Below are 5,670 nucleotides of genomic sequence, written 5' to 3'. Positions count from 1 at the left end.
TGGATAGAAAATATAATTAAGTCGAGACTAAATCTGCAAATAGTTGAAGATAAAGAAGAGGAAGAAGAAGAAACAGAAGAAGAAGAAGAAGAAAAAGAAGAAGAAGAGAACAATGAACAGGATATGTGTAAGGATGCAGAAGAAATCATTGATATAACCTATGATGCCATCCAACAACATACTTATGAAGAAATAAATTACCAGATGGAAACAAATAATAGACCCAAGAGACTCTACCCGGACCTACATAATTTTAGGGAAGAGCAAGAACAAGAAAAAATAGAAAAGAAGGATATAGTCTGCAATATGCTGAAAAGAGGGAATTGCAGATTTGGCGAAAGATGCTACTACAAGCATCCAAAGATATGCCATAATTATGAAATATATGGTAAATGTGCGTATTTAGACGGATATGGAGACGAATGCAGAGATCTCCATCCAAAAATATGCAAAAACCTAAAAGAAGGAAAAGGATGCATTTACAACAAAAAATGTCGATATATGCATCCTGCAACCATGAATGAAAGTAAGAAAACTCAGCAAACTGAAAAGAAAAATGAAAGCAATAAAGAAACAAAAAAAGAAACAAAAAAGCAGGCCGTGTATATACCGCGCTTTGAACCAAGAGCCCCAAGATATGAGGCCTTTCAACCTAAACCGGCACATGCAGAACCCAACTACAAAGAATGCATCTATAATGCCAGGGGTTGGTGCAGATATGGGACAGTTGCAGGTATACACACACAAATAAATATGAAGGCGAAAGAGCAAATATAATAGAAAAGATGGATTTTTTAATGGCAGAATTCCGGGAAATGAAGAAAAGAACATCATATCAGAACAGGAAGGAAGCATGGGAGAATCCATATTATTACCAATATTAAATAATGGGGATGAAACACAAACCATAATAGTAATGAATGCACAGGGTTTAGTCACGAGTAACTCTAAAAGGAAAATAGAGTTCTTAGAAGAACTAACCCAAATTGAAAAAATAGATATATTAAATATAAGTGAAACATGGTATTCCCAAGAGACTGGCAGTGATGACCAGATAAAGGGTTTCCAAACTTATAGATCAGACAGAAAAAATAGGAATCAAGGGGGAACCGCAATATATGGAAGAGACATAAATCAAGGAAAAGTATGTGAAAAATACAGCAACACAGAATGTGAATTGATTGCGGTAGAATTTGAATTTGAAAAACTAATGAATATTGTAGTTTACAGACCCCAAACACTAAGGAGTTTGACATAATAATAGAAAAAATAGATGGTATATGTAGAAACCATAAAGACTGGAATATACTCCTATCCGGAGATTTTAACTTTCCTTTCGTGGATTGGAAAGAACGGATAGAAGAAAGTGGTTGTATGTATACATATAAAAAAGATAGTAATAGTAGCGCAGAAGATAAGAGGCAATTTGAAAAGCTTCAAGATATGCTATTAGAACATAATATGCAACAAATAAACCACATTCCAACAAGAAAGGAAAATGTCCTAGATCTAGTATTTGTGAATGAGGTGAATTATGTTAAAGAAATAATAGTGTATAACACGGGAATTTCAGACCACAATGTCATAGAATTGATAGTTCATTCCAAAGCAAGTGATCACAGAATTAATAAAAACACAAAACTTTGGGAAGGATATGGAAAATATAACTTTTACAGTAAGAATATAAAATGGTCAGAAATAAATGAAGAACTGGATAAAGAATGGAAAAATGTATTTATAAGTGATAATATACAGGTAAATACGGATATACTGTACAAAATACTGGAGAAAATTGTTGAAAAATATGTACCGAAAAAAAACAATAAACAAAAGACGTGCATACCAAGAGACAGAAGGATCTTATTTCAGAAAATTAAAAAGTGGAAGAAAAATCTTGCAAAAGAAAAAAATGTGTGGAAAATGAGGGAAATAAAATGTAAGATAGAAAATGCAGAACAAAAGATTATACAGTCGAAAGAAAATGAAAAAAGGGACTTAGAAGAAAGGACACTTCAAAATATAAAAAGAAACCCCAAAGTACTTTACTCCTATGCAAAAAAGATGAATAAAAGGAGAATAGAAATAGGCCCTCTAAGAATTGAAGGACGGCTAACGAATGAAAAAAAGGAAATATGCAACATATTAGCAGAAAAATATAAGAGTGAGTTCACGCCAAGAATTGCGAATGAGAATAATGAAACAGAAATGAGAGAAGAAAATGTTGAATATCTAACGGATATAGATATTAATGAAGCAGATATTGTCACGGCTATAAACGAAATTAAAAATGGATCGGCAGCCGGACCAGATGGAGTTCCAGCGATTTTGTTAAAAAAACTGCAAACACTATCGCGAAGCCACTTGCAATACTGCTAAGACAAAGTATAGATATGAGCGAGATATATGTTAAACATAAATTAGCTTATATAACCCCTATCTTCAAAAGTGGATCAAGACTAGAGGCAAGCAATTATAGACCTGTTAGTCTAACATCACATATTATGAAAGTGTATGAGAGGGTAATAAAAAAGAAAATAATGAACCATTTGGTCAAAAATAATTTGTTTAATATGGGTCAACACGGTTTCGTACCTGGAAAAAGTACACAGACCCAACAATGATAGCTCACTATGAAAAACATATACAATAATATGATATATGAAAAAGACACAGATGTGATCTATCTAGATTTTGCAAAAGCCTTTGACAAGGTAGACCATAACATATTGGAGAAAAAAATGAGAAGCATAATATTGTGGGAAAGATAGGAAAATGGGTAAAAGAATTCCTGCAAAACCAGAAAACAGATAGTGGTTGCAAATGACGAGAAATCAGATGAAGCCCAGGTAATATCTGGTGTGCCCCAAGGTACGGTATTAGCTGCACTGCTATTTGTTATTATGATCTCAGACATAGACTGTGATGTTGAAAACTCCGTAGTGAGAAGTTCGCCGATGACACAAGAATAAGTAGGGAAATTACTTGTGATGAAGATAGGAACTCACTACAAAGAGATCTAAACAAAATATATGAATGGGCGGAGATAAATAGGATGGTATTTAACTCCGATAAATTTGAATCAATAAATTATGGAAACAGAGAAGGAATGGTGTATGCATACAAGGGACCTAATAATGAGACAATCACAAACAAGAAGCAATTAAAGACCTTGGTGTAATTTTAAATAGGAATATGTTATGCAACGACCAAATAGCAACACTGTTGGCTAAATGTAAAGCAAAAATGGGAATGTTATTCAGACACATTTAAAACAAGAAAAGCTGAACACATGATTATGCTTTACAAAACTTATGTGCGTAGTACACTCGAGTACTGCAATGTGATATGGTACCCACACAACTACCAAAAGGATATTGCGCAAATAGAGAGTGTACAAAGGTCCTATACTGCTAGAATAGAAGAAGTTAAGGACCTTGATTACTGGGAAAGACTGCAATTTTAAAACTATACAGTCTAGAAAGGAGAAGAGAACGCTACATGATAATACAAGCATGGAAGCAAATAGAAGGAATTGCTGAAAACATCATGGAGCTTAAAGTATCAGAAAGAGCAAGCCGAGGTAGATTAATAGTGCCAAAAAGCATTCCAGGTAAACTGAGAAAGGCGCACAGGACATTAATCCACAACGCACCAGCATCGATAATGCAGCGACTATTTAATGTGCTGCCAGCTCATCTAAGAAACATATCAGGAGTGAGCGTCAGATGCGTTTAAAAAGCAGCTCGATAAATACCTAAGATGCATCCCAGACCATCCAAGACTGGAAGATGCAAAATACACTGGAAGATGTATTAGCAACTCTCTGGTGGATATACGAGGTGCCTCACACTGAGGGACCTGGGGGAACCCAAACAAAAAATAAGGCAATAAGGCAAAGGTAAGGCTCTCTCTCTCTCCGCCAAAGTCGAAGGTTTTGCTATGGTTATGTATTCAACGATGTGGTTGTTTGTTGTGAGCAACTTTACAACGAAAACTACTCCACGGATTTTGTCACGTACACCTTGATTGTGAATCTCTGTTTGAGATCATGTGAATGACCTCCGGACGCCGGCTTGCCTGGGATGTGTGCTTTGTCAGTTTCGATAGGGGCCGAGAGTCTATCTCTATGCCAAAATTGCAAACGAAGGGTTTTTTTTTTTCTGCCTCCCCCTTATTTTGCAGATTCGATGAGGGGGACTTGAGGGAACAACGGCATCAGGAGGGCGAAGACTACCCGGTTGGATCTGGCTTACTGTGACGAATACGACTATGATTGGTCTTTTTCTCATGACGTCATGGGATCACGCCCTGTAATGCCGGCGATGCCCAACCACGCCCGCAGCCATGCATCAGTTGGGCCTAAGAAGATCTTGAAAAGAAAGTTTGTCATACTTACTGTCCCTTTGCTTGCCCTAGCCTATACTCACTTTTTAGACTTAGAAATTATCTTGGACTTTTGGAACTTGGAAATTTCCAGTGGAAACTGTATTAACGTAAATATTAAGTCTTCGTCCCCTGACCGTTATTCGCCCAAGTACATTGTAACTCGCTACCATGAAATGAAGAGCACTTATTTTATTTAACACATTGAAAACTTAAAGACTTAATTAAGAGTGCTCAGACCTGTGTATGATTTGCGGTGAAATATATTGCTCAATACAAATTAAACTTTGTCTAACCCGCCTCTTGAACAGTATTTAGTTTTAATTGCAAGTACAGTGACAATTTTGACCCAACCTAGTAGTCATATTGGGTGTCCCAACGATGAATCTGTAACATTTTGAATATGTACATTAAATAACAAGTACGTAGCAGTACTTTGAAAATAATTGCAATGTTGAGTAAATGGCAAATACTTTGTTATTATTTTGTTTGTGAACAACATTACGCAAAAACTACAGAACCAGTTTCAATGGAATTTGGTGGACATGTGGGGTATGATGACCCAAGAACATATCATAAATGTGCCAAGTCTCTTTTATATCCAGTCACCCATTTGTTATATTTCACTAATATAACCAAACGAAAATAAATTAAACGTCCCCTAATGTGAACTTTGTAGGTGGATAATAATAAATAAATTACATATATGTGTATATACACACACAAATATTATATATATATATATATATACACTGTGTGTGTATATATATATATATATATATATATCAGTCACCCTCGTCGCTCCCGTCTATTGGGTTGGGGGGAGGGGTAGCGTACAACAACAACAACAACAACAACAACAATAATAATGATAATAATAATAATAATAATAATAATAATAATAATAATAATAATAATAATAATGATAATAATAATTCCGGGATACAATTTCATGATCCCTTTTATTAAAAAAAAAGGTTAGAGTATATATACATATATATATATATATATATATATATAAAACTTTTAGATTAACCATGGATTCCCAAGTTATATTTCTTACAATGGCAAAAAAAAAAAGGGGGGGGGGTTACCTTGGCTCCAGTATTTTCACTTTTTTTCGCAATACTAAAATAATTATCTTTTATCAAATAACTATAAAGAAGCTCGGCGATCTGTCGGACTAGAGTTGGAGTCCCGCTCAAACTATAGCGTCTGCAACCTCACCATCCTTGGGAGCTAAGGATGAGGGTTATGGGGGAGCCTATAGGTCTACCTGCCGTGTCA

The sequence above is a fragment of the Palaemon carinicauda genome, chromosome 43 (genome assembly GCF_036898095.1).
Source record: "Palaemon carinicauda isolate YSFRI2023 chromosome 43, ASM3689809v2, whole genome shotgun sequence".
NCBI lineage: Eukaryota > Metazoa > Arthropoda > Malacostraca > Decapoda > Palaemonidae > Palaemon > Palaemon carinicauda.
The sequence above is the reverse complement of the archived record's forward strand: the minus strand, read 5'-3'. Positions refer to the sequence as shown.